Here is a 15,982-nt window from a genome sequence, read left to right as displayed (position 1 = left end):
TAATGTTTGTGGTTATGAAATGAATGGTTAATATTAAAATGAATTATGGCAATATCTTGTAGCTGGACTCCCTACAAGTGATGAACAATGGGGGAGTGTGGGACTTGTCCTACGCTCCTACGCAGGCCTACTGTGACGACAGTAGTGTCCTTATATTTTTGACACTCAAGTAGGCGGAAGGTTCCGTTCGATCTTGGGGGTATGCATACTAAGGTGATGGGTGTGAGACGGAACAAAACCGTATTTGCATTTCATCTAACAGACCTAGTGTCTGTTAAGGATTCAGTAGCCCGTATGATTCTAGTAAGATGACGGTGCCCGTTCGATGCCAATTAAAGATTAAAGATTAAAGGTTAAAGGATGTAACATATGTAGCATCATGCTTAAGATTGTTCATGTGTGCATCATTTATGTTTATGTATTCAATGGTTCATTACGTACTCAGCATAGCTGATTGTGTGTTATTATGTGTTTGATGAACTGCGATGAACCATTGATGCTACAATGGGGAGCAGACTAGGTGTGCTGGTGCTGCTGCTGATAATCTCGAGCATACGGGGACTAGGCTTGGGTATTTACATTTAAAGCATTTTGAAATAAGTATTATTGGTTTTTCTAAGACTTATAAATGGTTTGTGGTTTGAATGAAAGGGGTCATTGATGATTCCCGAGTTGTATTTATATTTTAATTCCGCTGCATTTTAGTTTTCAAGTTAATGTTTTAAGTTATCGTTAACTCTTATTATGCCTTGCGTTCCATCGCGGCGGTAACGCCCCGAGGTCGACGCGACGCAGCAGTGGTAGCGCGGTGGATTTTGGGGGTGTTACAAAACTGGTATCAGAGCCGAAGGCTCTGAATTTCAAAGACGTTTTAAAAACGATTTCAAAATGGGTAGTATGGGATAGGAGCATATAGAACATATTATGTTATGTGCATTAAGTCATAGGAATGATTGCAAATGTGATTTCGTTTCGTGTCTTGAACTCGAATGTGTTGTTTGATTGTTCAATTGAAGTTGCGAACGATTCTTGCAATATTCAATATGAATAGGTAAAGAGGATGTACAAGGATGTTTCAAAAAGGTGTTGAACTAAAACCTTATTTTTGCGACAAAACTATTTACTTGATTGAAACGATCGTTTTATCTCTTAAATACTATATATACATATATAGATATATGTTCGAAAACCTTTAAGATACTTTATGATATTCCTTGTTATGGTTGTGACGTCTCATGTGAGATGTTTGTGTTGCAAGTCAATAAAGACTTAATATTTGTTCGTGACAACTGCTTGCTATATGTGCAATGTGTATTGGTTAAGAAAGGACAGGATGATGTGTGTCACTGAGATAGCTATTATGTTATTTTCAGCGTAGAATGGTTCGGGAGGGAGGCACGCCTGAAACCTCTCTGAATATCGAGCAATCGATACGTGACTTGGTGCAAATCACTGCCAACCTAGCCCAAGGTCACAATCGTGAAGGGGATTTATCCGAAAAGGTTGCCCGTAGGAACCCACCAATACTGAATGGGAAAGGGGGACCTGAAGAATTAGAGAACTGGGTTGGGGAATTCGATAAACTTTTCTTCACCTATCCTGCCCTGATGAGAAAACTGTGCCCTTAGCGAGCTACACCTTCAGGGAGATGCTCATTTCTGGTGGACCCAAGCTAAGAGCAACCTCCTGAGTCAGCCTGGTTTTGGGTGGGAAACTTTCAAAAAGGCCTTAAGGGACAAATATTACCCTCCATACCTTAAGAAGCAGAAAGCCCAAGAATTTATGATGTTGGAACAAGGGACTCTGTCTGTTGAGGAGTACTACCGGAAATTCATCGAGCTGATGAGATTTGCCCCGGAAATAGCACCTACTGAGGAATCTAAAGCCTCACGTTTCGAACTAGGACTTACCCTTGACCTGCAAGGAAGACTAGGGGGAGATACATTCACCTCTTTAGATCATGTGTTTGGCAAAGCTGCTCATCTTTATGCCATCAGGAAGAGAGAGGAAGGGGGTAAGCAGGGTGAGAAACGAAAGGATAATCCAAACCTGAGGTCCAGAAGTTTGAGAAGAAGCATAATGGGAACCAAAACCATCAAGACCCTCAAAGGAATTTCGGTAAGGGACCCAATAACAACAACGCTAATCCCAACAACAATAACCGCAATAACAACACCAATAACCGCAGATCTGAGCGTGTGTATAGGTGTAGAAGTGCCCTAACAACCATCCTGGTAGAGACTGTGAGGGTAACAAGGTGGAATGTCGAGAATGCGGGAAATTGGGCATAGGGCATATGAGTGCTACTCGAAGAACAAACTGATCAACCCAATGGCCAAAAGAATGGGAATTATGGGGACAAACCCGAAATGGAAATGGAAACGGGAATGGAAATGGGGGAAGTGCTTACAATGGGAATTCTAACTACTCCAAGCCTGTAACCAACACCAATAATCAGACATCTAATGGGAACAATGCAACCAATTCCCAAGATAAGGGCAAGGGGAAGCTGTATATGATGTCGACTAGAGAACAAGAGGCTCGAAGGGATGTTGTCTCGGGTACATTTTCTATCAACTCCACTCCTGTTAAAGTATTGTTTGATTCTGGAGCATCATTGTCATTTATTGCCCATTCAACTGTTAGGACTTTAACATTGATCGAGTCTGAGTCGATTTCTATGCCTATAGTCATTCCGTCTGGGAGACTGTTAATTGCTCTAAAAGATTTCTAAAAGTGCCACTGAAAATAGGAGAGAGTTTCTTTCCTTCTGACCTGATAGAGTTTAACTTATCAAACCTAGACGTTATTTTGGGGATGGATTGGCTTGGAAAGTACATGGCTAAGATAGACTGCGATGCGCAGAAAGTGGAACTGAGAGATCCTTTCGGGAAAAAGAGTGTCATATAGGAGAATACCTCGAGAACCGGAATTAAGGTGATCAATGCCTACAACTTAAGAACTACGTAGACAAGGGATGGCCTCTATTTATGTGTTCGGTGAGAAGAATTGAGGATGATCCGTTAGCCTGAGGATGTGCCAGTAGTCCGAGAGTTCAGGATGTTTTTCCTGAAGATATACCTGGTATGCCACCAAGGAGAGATGTAGAGTTCACCGTTGACCTAGTACCTGGGACTGGACCAATTTCGAAAGCCCCATATCGAATGGCTCCAGCAGAAATGAACGAGTTGAAAAACCAGTTGGAGGAACTACTTGACAAAGGGTATATTAGACCTAGCATGTCACCATGGGGAGCACCTGTCTTATTTGTGAAAAAGAAGGATGGTAGTTTGAGGTTGTGTATAGACTATCGAGAGTTGAACAATGTCACTGTGAAAAACAAGTACCCATTGCCTAGGATTGATGACTTGTTCGACCAACTTCAGGGTGCGGGGATGTTCTCCAAAATAGATTGAGGTCAGGTTACCATCAATTGAGGATTGTTGATCATGATATACCTAAGACTGCTTTCAGGACTAGATATGGCCACTATGAGTTTACGGTAATGCCTTTTGGGTTATCTAATGCACCTGCAGTTTTCATGGACTTATGAATAGGATCTTTCGACCCTACCTCGAAAATTTGTCGTTGTGTTCATAGACGATATACTGATCTATTCTAGGAGCAAGGAGGACCATGAGGGTCATTTGAGAGTCATTTTGCAGACACTTAGGGACAACCAACTATATGCGAAGTTTTCGAAGTGTGAATTTTGGTTGGAAAGAGTGTCATTTTTGGGTCACTTTGTCTCCAAGGAGGGTGTGTCAGTATCCTGCAAAGATCAAAGCCGTGAGTGAATGGCCTACTCCAAAGAATGTCACAGACATAAGAAGTTTCTTGGGTTTAGCCGGTTACTATAGGAGATTTGTGAAAGACTTCTCCAAAATAGCAAAGCCCATGACCACTTTGATGAAGAAGGATTGTAGGTTTAACTGGAATGAGGACAGTGAGAAAGCCTTTCAAACGCTCAAAGAAAGGTTAACATCAGCCCCTGTCCTAACCTTGCCTAATGGGAATGAGGGATATGATGTGTATAGTGATGCGTCCAAGAATGGGTTGGGTTGTGTTCTTATGCAAAATGGGAAGGTCATAGCTTATGCGTCTCGGCAGTTGAAGCCGTATGAAGTCAATTACCCAACACACGACTTAGAATTGGCCGCAATAGTGTTTGCCCTAAAAATCTGGAGACACTACCTTTACGGGGTGACTTGTCGAATCTTCACTGATCACAAAAGTCTCAAATACATCTTCACCCAGAAAGACCTTAAATGAGACAGCGCAGATGGTTAGAGCTCATCAAGGACTATGACTTAGACATCCAGTACCATGAGGGTAAAGCCAACGTCGTTGCTGATGCGTTAAGTCGCAAGTCTAGCCATAGCCTGAATACATTAGTCGTTGCCGACAAACTTTGTGAGGAGTTTTCTAGACTCCAGATAGAGTTGTTCATGAAGGGGAGGTAGAAAGATTGCTGAGTGCCTTAACCATCGAGCCCAACTTTCTAGACGAAATAAGAGAAAATCAACCTGGGGATGTGAAGCTTGAGCGAGTCAAAGCAAAGCTTAAGGAGGGAAAAGCAGAAGGGTTTGCGATCCATGAGGATGGAAGCATAAGATATAAGGGTAGGTGGTGTGTGCCACAAAAATGTGAAGAATTGAAACAAAAGATAAGGGTGAGGGTCATAACACGACTTATTCCGTCCACCCAGGGGGAGATAAGTTATATAAGGACCTCAAGAAGATGTTCTGGTGGCCTGGGATGAAAAGAGCAGTAGCTGAATTTGTTTCAAAATGTCTAACGTGCCAGAAAGTCAAAAGTGAACACAAGAGACCTCAAGGAAAGATTCAACCTTTAGACATTCCGACATGGAAATGGGACTCGATATCCATGGATTTCGTTGTAGCCTTACCTAGGAGTCGGGGAGGCAATAATACCATATGGGTGATAGTGGATAGACTAACCAAAACAGCAAGGTTCATACCTATGAAAGATACGTGGAGTATGGAAGCCTTAGCCAAGGCCTATGTGAAAAATGTCATTCGATTGCATGGAGTACCCAGAGTATAGTATCAGATAGAGATTCGCGATTCCTTTCGAATTTCTGGAAAAAGGTTCAGGAAGCTTTTGGTAGTGAGCTATTGATGAGTACAGCTTTTCACCCAGCTACAGACGGTCAAACCGAAAGAACTATTCAGACTTAGAGGACATGTTGCGAGCATGTGCCTTAGAATACCAAGGATCATGGGAAGACCATTTGGACCTCATAGAATTCTCATACAACAACAGCTACCATGCTAGTATTAAGATGGCACCATTTGAAGCACTATATGGGAGAAAGTGTCGTAGCCCTTTTGTTGGAACGACATTAGTGAGACTGTGGTGTTAGGACCTGAGATGATTCAGGAGACAGTGGATCAGGTGCGATTCATTCAAGAAAAGATTAAGGCTGCACAGGACAGGCAGAAATCCTATGCGGATCAGAAGCGAAGGATGAGAATTACGAAGTCGGGGAAAAAGTATTGCTTAAGGTGTCTCCAATGAAAGGAGTGATGCGATTCGGGAAAAAGGGGAAGCTAAGCCCTAAATTCATAGGACCATATGAGATTCTGGCGAGAGTAGGCAAAGTCGCTTATCGCCTAGATTTGCCCAATAACTTAGAAAGGGTCCATAATGTGTTTCACGTATCCCAACTCCGGAGATACGTACCGGATGAGTCACATGTACTTGAACCGGAAAATGTCGAAATAGACGAAACCTTATCCTATGAGGAGAAACCTGTCCAGATCTAGACCGCAAAGTGCGTAGTACGAGGAATAAGGACATCAGAATTGTCAAAGTGTTGTGGAGAAATCAAAATACTGAAGAAGCCACCTGGGAAGCCGAAGATGCAATGCGTCTGAAGTACCCTGAGCTTTTTCAAGAGGTACGTGAGTTACGGGGACGTAACTTTTCTTTTAAGGGGGGAAGAATGCGATAGAATTTCGCGCTTTCACCCTAAAGTATGTTAATTATGATAGTTATTTGTAATTATTGCTGATCTGTTGTGCGAACGTTAGAAAACGCTTATGAAATTTTGGGACTTAGAAGTGCAAAAGATCGTCGTTAAGACTGGCTACCTCCAAGTTTCGGGACGAAACTTCTTTTAAGGGGGAAAGCCTGTAATACTCCGTATTTTTGAGAATTAATTCGTATTAATTAAGAAAATATAAAGAAGTTAATAAAAAGGTATTTTAATATTATTTACAGAATAATAAGAATATAATAATAATAATAATATGAGTCGGTTGTGTTAATTTTGGATTTATAAAAGTTAAGCCGAGTTACCCGATCTAGGTTACCACTTTTAGAAGGTATAAAAAGGAAAGAAGAGGAGAAAATTTCAGAAACCCTAAATTTCTTCCTTCCTTCTCAGCCGTCACCTCCTTTCTTCTCTCTCTTCTCTCGTTGTTCTTCCTTCCTCTCTCGTGTTCTCTCCTCCCTCTCGCTCGTCCTCAGCTTCTCTCTCTTCTCTCTTGTCACCTCCCCTAAATGCTTCACCGTCGAGGGTGCGTGACGGGTGACGCTGCTGTGGGTGTGGAGTGACGAGCGCGCGAGCGAAGGTGTGCGACGAGGGTTGTGCGAGGGTTGTGTGAGACAAGCGAGTCGAGGGCTGGATCGCAGGCTGTGCGAGCGAGCGGGTTGGTGCGAAGGGAGTGCGAGCGAGTGTGTGAGTGAGGGCAGGACGCGGGCTCGAAGCGCGCGACGAGGGTGTGCGAGACAAGCGAGCAGGTCTTCGTGCGTGGGGCTGTGCGACGACGAAGGCTGGAGCGAGGCTCGAAGGTTGGCTCGAGTGCTGAGCGACGAGCGACGAGGTGCTGCGTGGGCTGCGCGAGTGCTGCGGTGCGTTCGAGCGTGGTGGTGCGAACCAGGCAGTAGTGCGCGAGTGTTGTGTGCCGTTGCCGGAAATCGGTCGCCGGAACTTGATTTCCGACGAGCTTAACGGTATAAACATTTTATATATTGAATATATTATATTAAGTTTAATTATAATTTATGTTTCATAATTATGTTAAATTATAATTAGTTAATTAATAATTCAAGTTAATAAGTTCATTTTATTAATCTGACTATAATTGCGGATCTAACTTTTGTACATAATACTGGATTGGACCTAAGAGTTTTAGACATAAGATTTGGACATAAAACATGGTTGGACTTATAATTTAATTGGTTTGGTAAAGGTAGTAGGCTAATGACACTAACTTATATTAGTATGTTCACTAACCTTAATCCCTAAAAGACGTTAAACTATTTATAATAGAAAAGTAAAAAAGATTCACAAACAAGGGGTTTAGTTATCGTTTACGTCGAATTATTAAACCGTATAGTCTTAGTTACGTAGTAGTTGTTAATATTACCAACGACGTAGCACTAAAGCTTTTATTTAACGGTTTAGGTCCCAATTTCATAAGCGGAACGTTCGATTAATACAGCGAAAATTCTCCGTTACAAGGTACGTACGCGTACCAGTTTAATCCCAAGTATTAGTATCATGATTAGGTTGCAATCTATGTTATTGGAACCTAGAAGCATGATAGGGAACGTTTGATTGATTGAGATTGTCTGGTTAGACATTTGTAATTGAAATTGATATGTTGCATTGGAATGCGTAATTCTATCGTAGTATAAACAAGAGCATTTTTAATCTATCCATAGTGTAACAAGGTTGTTACAAGAGATATGATTCGAGCATTGTAACTAAGAGGACAGGTAATGATTCTATGTATCCATAGTGTAACAAGGTTGTTACAGGAGATACGATTTGAGCATTTTAACTAAGAGTACAGGTAAATGATTCTATGTATCCATAGTGTAACAAGAGTGTTACAAGAGATACGATTTGAGCATTGTAACTAAGAGAACAAGTAATGACTATATGTGGTTATGAAATGAATGGTTAATATTAAAATGAATTATGGCAATATCTTGTAGCTGGACTCCCTACAAGTGATGAACAATGGGGGAAGTGTGGAACTTGTCCTACGCTCCTACGCAGGCCTACTGTGACGACAGTAGTGTCCTTATATTTTGACACTCAAGTAGGCGGAAGGTTCCGTTCGATCTTGGGGGTATGCATACTAAGGTGATGGGTGTGAGACGAACAAAACCGTATTTGCATTTCATCTAACAGACCTAGTGTCTGTTAAGAATTCAGTAGCCCGTATGATTCTAGTAAGATGACGGTGCCCGTTCGATGCCAATTAAAGATTAAAGATATAAACGTTAAAGGATGTAACATAATGTAGCATCATGCTTAAGATCGTTCATGTGTGCATCATTTATGCTTATATGTATTCAATGGTTCATTACGTACTCAGCATAGCTGATTGTGTGTTATTATGTGTTTGATGAACTGCGATGAACCATTGATGCTACAATGGGGAGCAGACTAGGTGTGCTGGTGCTCGCATAATCTCGAGCATACGGGGACTAGGCTTGGGTATTTACATTTAAAGCATTTTGAAACAAGTATTATTGGTTTTTCTAAGACTTATATAAATGGTTTGTGGTTTGAATGAAAAGGGTCATTGATGATTCCTGAGTTGTATTTATATTTTAATTCCGCTGCATTTTAGTTTTCAAGTTAATGTTTTAAGTTATCGTAACTCTTATTATGCCTTGCGTTCCATCGCGGCGGTAACTCCCCCGAGGTCGACGCGACGTAGCAGTGGTAGACGCGTGTGGATTTCGGGGGTGTTACATCTGGACGTTCTAGTCCCAGATTCATTATAGCCATGATTTCTTCAGATGGATGTTTTTCTTCTTTGATTGCCAAACACTTTCTCTTCTTGCTGGGAAAAAGCATGGACGGATTGCTTTCAGGAAGAGGTACCGCTTGAACCTTCTCAACTTCTTGCTTAAGCTCAACAATTTGGCCTTTCACTTTCTCGGCCGGATCATCCTCCTTGTCCTTTGGACGCTCTGCCTTCTCTTTCCATGATGACGGTTTAAGAGTGGTGAGATAGCATTCTCTAGCAGCTTGCTGATCTCCATAGAGAGATCCAATCTTTCCTCCATCACACTCAAACTTCATTAACATTAGGTGGGTCACAATGACGGCCTTGATGTGATTCAAGGTAGGTCGTCCGAGAATGACATTATAAGCAGTCAAGTCTCGTACTACCAGAAATTTCAGAAAAAGCGTCCTGGCAGCATCTTTGTCCCCTACCCTGACGGGCAGGGTGACAATACCCATGGGATGGATGACCCCTCCTCCAAAACAATTATAGGATGATTCACCGGCATCAACTCGTTTTTATCAAACTTCAAACGCGACAAACAATCAGCACTGATTATATCAGTAGAGCTTCCAGTATCAATCAAAATTCGCCTAACCCTTAGGTTGGCAATCTTCATTTCCACTACCAGCGGATCATCATGCGGCGTCCTTATCTTTCCACGGTCCAGCTCGCTGACCACTATTTTTGGAAAAGGATCAGACTCGGACTGGTTAGTGAGCATAACCTGACTGAGCTCCCTTAAGTAATTTTTGTGGCCCCGATTTGTTGGACCTCCAGCCGCAAATCCTCCTGAGATGACCATTACTACATCATCGTCTGTGCTATCTCCGTCCATCTTCCTTCCTTGACGGTTATCTCTTTTCTGGAACTTCCTTCCTGACGAAGGCAGGTAATTGTTCATCTTACCCTTTCGAGCCAACTCTTCTAGTGCTCTCTTCAAGTGTTTGCATTCATTGGTTTCATGCCCACAATCCTTGTGGAAGTGACAATACTTGCTTTTATCCCTGTTACGGTAAGGCGTCTTCATTTCGGCCGGCGCCTTTAGCTCATGCTGATCCTTTATTTCCATCAAAATGGAATATTGATCTTTGTTAAACTCTATTGGTTCAACTGAGGCCGCCGGCTCGGATCGCCTGTTTCTTTTGGACGAGGTGGTCACAGAAGTCATTGCCCAGGTCTCAGCCTTTTTGGGCAGATTCTTCTTTGGCTGAACAGCTTCCTCAGCTTTCTTCACTTCTGGCTGCTTTGCCTCAGCACACACCTCTGTGGCATGGATGAATGCCTCAACTTCCTTCAAAGCTTCCGTCAAGGTAGTGATTTTCTTCTTTACCAAATCAAACTTAAAACTTCCTGGTCTTAAACCCCTGATAAAGGCGTCAAACGCCACATCTGCATTTAGATCTTGGATCTGCAATGCTTCTAGATTGAATCTCTTCACATAACCTCTCAATGCCTCCTTAGGACCTTGGATGACTTTCCCCAAGTGCATGCTCGTCTTTTGTTCTTGACGATTAGCCACAAAATGACTGGTGAATAGAATGCTAAGTTCAGTAAAATTATTCACTGAGTTAGGTGGCAAGTTGTTAAACCATTTTTGCGCTACCCCCTTCAAAGTAGCTGGAAAATTCTTACACCAAGTAGCATCGTCCACTCCTTGGACATACATCTGATGCTTGTAAGCTGATAGGTGATTGTCCAGATCAGTAGTTCCGTCGAAAGGTTCAATGGTCGGGAGCTTAACCTTTGGGAAAGGAGGGGACTCCATGATCCTGACCGAGAAAGGAGTTGGCCAATTGATCTGGAGTGCCGCAACCTGACCCTCAATGGGTATGTGCTCCCGACGGTACTCTTTCAGTACCGGATTAGATGAGGTGTTAGCTAAGACTTGACGCCTGTACACCATGGGCTGCAAAACTGTCTTTTCCTGCCTTGGCTGAAAGCTGATGGTCCACGGCTACGCGCCACTATTCTGGACGGGAGTCTTAAGGACGGATCCTTCATATACGGCGTGGAGCCAGAGGCTGAACGCTGCTGAGCTGCCGCCCTCTTAGCCTCCAAATATTCCCTAGCATCAGTCTCCATCATGTGACCAGTAGGAGGGATATTATCTGCTGGACGGACTACTAGCCTCCAGTCCATCTTCCTCTTAGAATCACTAACAGCTGGCTGCTTTCCTTTGGAAGGCGGCCTAGTCAACTCCGGCCGAAGTGGCCGACTAGGTCCTGGACGACCCTCTTGGGATCGCCCTTTGAGCGGTGCAGCCGTCTCTCCTCCTGGATTCAGCTGAAAGAACAACATGTTGTTCTTGATCTGCTCCTCCATGACAGCGGCCATTCTTGTCTGGAAGTCGTTCAACACATTCTCCAAGTGACCAGCTGTCACTAGACGGTCTAGATTCTCCTGGATGACTAGAGTTACCGTCCTACCTTCTAGATGGACGGCAACATGGCCATGATCTCGTCCACGAGGCGGCCTCTCCTCATCCACAGTGTCTTCCACCTGAATTCTAAAACTTCTGTTCCATGCGACATTCGATGAATGACAATCCGTCATTGTTGCGTCTCCTCACAGACGACGCCAAATGTTATGTAGTGTATAACTGGTGAACTAATACAACAACTCCCAAAGATAGGTTCTTAAAACTGGAGACTTGTGCAGCAATGATTGACTAGAATCCCGATGCTAACTCCTGACCAGCAACCTGCAAAAAGGGACCCACCCTGGAGGTTTGGGTGGTATTTCCCCCTCCGATGCTTAAGTCAGATGTCAGGGATGTAAAGGAACTTTTAGAGAGAGAAAGTAGAGAGAGAGAGAGAGAGAAGAATTTATGACAGAGTAACAGTACTATGCTCTGAAAAACGTACCTTTCACCCTGAAATCAAGGACTATTTATACTGTTTGAAATGACTGTTGTGTCTTGATGTCACCCTAATTAATTTGGGAGCATCCGATTGGCTAATCAAAGTAGTGGGACACGTGGCAGCAATTAATTGGTCAGGACACCTCACTTTCATATAAAGGTGCAGATCATCTTTGCTGGGCCTAAGTACAATTTTTGGGGCCAGGAGAAGGACCTTTAGTACACTTTCTTCAGAGAAACGTACTTTTAGGCCTGTCACCTTCAGGCCCTTTGTACTTTACTCCCCTGCACATATGCCACATGTAGGGCTCTGATGAGGCCACGTGTCAGCGCAATAGCCGTTGATTTTTAGGCTACAACACCTTAAGTTTCAAACTAATACACAGGGTACCCTTAATGACAAACGGCCTTAACCGCCGTTAGTCATTAACCCTAATTAACATCTAATCCTAACCCTAAACCCTAACCCTAACCCTAACCCTAACCACCCTTCCTTCACCTACCAAAACCAACCCTGCAGCCTCCCCCACTCCTCCCCTCACCCTCCTACCACCCCTGTAGCTTCCCCCACCCTCCTCCACCCCCACCCCTACCCCTCCACCACGCTCGACCGTCGCAGCCCCTCCCCCTCCACCACCGCTCGACCATCACATCCCCTCCCCTGCCACCGCCGTCGATTTTCGTTGCTCCCCTACCATTCTATTTTCGCTACCCATATTTCCCCCACCCCGTCGATTTTCGTTGCTCCCCTACCTGTTGATTTTCGCTCCCCAAATCTTTGTCCACGCCGCCGTCGATCTTCACTGCCCATAACTTCGTCCATGCCGCCGTCAATCTTCGTTGCTGCCTAGATGGTGGCTCGTGTGGGATGCCCAGATATTCGGGACTTAGGGTGGGATGTGCCGAGAAAGATGGTGGGGAAATCGAGGAGAGTGGGGGTGGGGACGGGGTATCGACGAGGTAGGGGATGAGGGCCTGTGAGGGTTGGGGAGGGGGCGTCGACGGGCTGGGGGATGGAGGGGGTTGGGGATGGGGGAGGCTGCAGGGGTGGTGGGAGGGTGGGGGAGGGGTGGTTAGGGTTAGGTTTAGTGTTAGGGTTTAAGGTTAGGATTAGATGTTAATTAAGGTTAATGAGTAACGGCGGTTAACGCCATTAGTCATTAAGGGCATTTAAGGGTACCCCGTGTATTAGTTTGAAACATAGGGGTACCTGGTGAATTTTGAAAACATGGAGGGTACCAGGTGAATTTTTTGAAAACTCGGGGGTACTTGGTGAAAAAACCGTAAAAAGTAAGAACTTATACATTAACATAAACGTGCATATGAGACTAGTAATAGCTTATTGTACATCGAGGATCTGTTAGGACTCTAAATATTATCATATAAATAGGATTATTATTCCTAGCCTGTTCTTTTCATCTTATTTTCAATTCAATTACAATCAGTTGGATTCATACTCCATTTGGTAGGATGTAAAAATATTTTTCATGAAAATGAGTTTTTCTTTTCCTCTCATTTTCCGTTGTTTGGTATGCCAAGAGGTGTAAAACAAGTTTTCTATCAAAGTATTATAGGTGGAAATTATTTTCCTTTAAAAAAGAAGGGAAAACACATTTTTCTCCCTTCTTCTTAGCAACCTTTTACTCTCCTCTTATCCATCCTCTTCCTCCCCCTTCTATTTTTTCTCATTTCCATAACTTTTTTAAGATTGAACCAAACAAAAGAAAATTAGCTTCACAATTGAATTTTCCATGTAAAATGTGCTACATTGAAAATGTTTTACATCCAACCAACAGAGCCTCGGTTCCAATCAGTTTTGTTCAGTTCCTAATTTAGTTATCTGATAATAAAATAATATAATTTATTATTAATAATTACAATCACGATTATTTTATTATCATCATTATTATTATTATTGTTATTATTATCATTATCATCATCATCATTTTTCCCACTTATGAGTCAGAGCACTTGAAAGTGAGTGATGTGATTGATGATCATGGGCTATCGAGAGAAAATTGCTTCTCTTGTCCTTCCCCATATAGCTTCAATTATTTTTTCTTCTTTTCTTCCTTCTAATCCTCAGCTTGATACTCTTGTGTGGGGTCTGACAGCTGATGGGGAGTATTCAGTCAAGTCAGGGTCCCATGTTGGCTTAGGGTCTTCATAACCCGAACTTTGGAAAAGTTGAATTTGCCTGGCTTTGGAAGCTTCATGTTCCTCCCAAAATCAATTTTTTTTTATGGAAAGCTTGTTATGATGGGCTTCCTACAAAAGATAGACTTGAAAAGTGTAAGGTTTTTCTTCCTCAACAATGCGTCTTATGTAGTAATGCTCCCGAATCTCTTTCTCACCTTTGTTTTGAATGTCCCTTCACTTTAGATGTTTTTGAATGTCTTCATGAAAATGGTGCTTGGCCAAAACTCCCTCAAGAGGTTAATTTTTCTAGTCAGTTTTCTTTTCATTATTGGATAGATTATTGTCATTCTGAGCTCTCTTTGGAAGTAATCAAAAAGTTTTCTTTTGTATGGTGATTTGTCTGGTTTTATAGAAATAGAGTGATTTTTAATGATTCTTAATCATCATCATCATTACCATTACCATTACCATTACCATTACCATTACCATTACCATTAATTGGGTATCTCAGAAAAATAAATGAATTCTACTTATGTGAGCATTTACTCAAATTTGCTATCTAATTCATGCATTAGCATATCGGAGAAAAAAAAAAATCATTTCTTTCTACAGTTTAAAATTCAAGAAAAAGGAAGAAAGAAGGAGAAAATACCCGAATGAAGAATTGGACTCGAAATAGATCTAGGAAGAAAGTGTATAACCAAAAATAATCTGAGAGAAAGGAGAGACTCAGAGAAGTGAGATTAGCAAAAGGAGAAACCAAGAGAAATGAAATGACTGCAGAAAGAAGAACATCAAAGGGCCCAAGAGGCCGGAACGCTGGACAACCGACAATACATGGGCCTTGGCCTGCTCTCTATTTATACTTTAGTCTAGGAATTTATATATTTCGAAGCTTGCTTGGTGGAGGTAGTGGGGAACTCACCTAGTCACAACTCACAAGTTCGAACCTCACTATTTACTTGTTCTTGGGAGTAAATATTTTCTTATATCTCCACTTACTCTCAAGCGTTGACCTGTGTAATTGGGTTGACTGACCTGCAAGAGGTGCTGGTCCAGGAACGTCTTTCTTCTTACCAAGGGGTTCCTAGTGGGGACCCCAAAAAAATAGTACCTTTGAATTTGGGGGTTTGATCCCCACTAGGGGCACTTTGGGAGAAGGGTTCCCCTTACCATCCCCTCACTTTCAAAGTATCTGCCCGTAAACCCAAGACGACTTAACATGCAAGAGGTTTCAATCTGGCAGAGCCCTTCATCTTATCATCAGGTTCCCAGTGGGGGTCCCAAAAAAAATATAGTACCTTTCGATTTCCTAAATTTTCTTTATGGTATCCTATGTTAGTCAACGCTAAGGTGATTGTTAGTTTCTTTTGTTTCCCAATATTTGGAGGGAAAATTTCACACCAAAATTGGACCTATAAGTTCATTGTTGCTTCTTTAAATCTAAAATCTACATAATTTTGTTAGAAGTTGAAAGGATCTAGAAGCAAAATTTTGGAGTCAGAAAAAAGAAGTTCATTGAATTTTAAAAAATGACGGAGTAGGTGGGTCAATAAGTTTTCACATTGACATTTGTTATGAATAAGAAATAATAGGGGTACCATAGAGAAAACTAAAAAAGTTGAAGGATACTATATTGAACAAAAAATTATAATAGATACAACGTAGAGTTTTAAAAAATATAGGGTACCCCATAGAAAACCCTGTAAATAAATAATGATATTAATTTACAAAAGGTAAAGATATACAAAAAGTCCTTTTTTCTTTTGTAAAAAAATTAGCTCAATATTATTGGTCCTCATTATTAAATTTACACAAATTTCTTGTTTAAAAGATATAAATAAGACAAAGAAATAATTGATAATGACTTATAATGTTGATTGACACTGATAATAATACAAAAAATGGAACAATAGATTTTTTCTTCCTATGTTGGGAGGGGAGTGACATAAAAAGTCTCACTCAAGATAAGATTTTTTTTTTTTTTTTTTGCATTTTAAAATAAGGTGCCTCACATTTTATTTATTTTAATAACTACATCAAGCCTTGCTTCCCTTAATAGAATGTCACACTGTGCCTTTACGGTTTTAAACGTTAATATCTGATAGTATATGTTTTTACTTTTGGAAGAGACATTATATTGACATCAATTGCAATCTGCTGTGCGGGATTATTATTACATAATGTGAAAGTATTGGGTCAG

Source organism: Beta vulgaris, chromosome 3 (genome assembly GCF_026745355.1).
Source record: "Beta vulgaris subsp. vulgaris cultivar EL10 chromosome 3, EL10.2, whole genome shotgun sequence".
Taxonomy (NCBI): domain Eukaryota; kingdom Viridiplantae; phylum Streptophyta; class Magnoliopsida; order Caryophyllales; family Amaranthaceae; genus Beta; species Beta vulgaris.
This window is presented reverse-complemented; position numbering follows the sequence as displayed.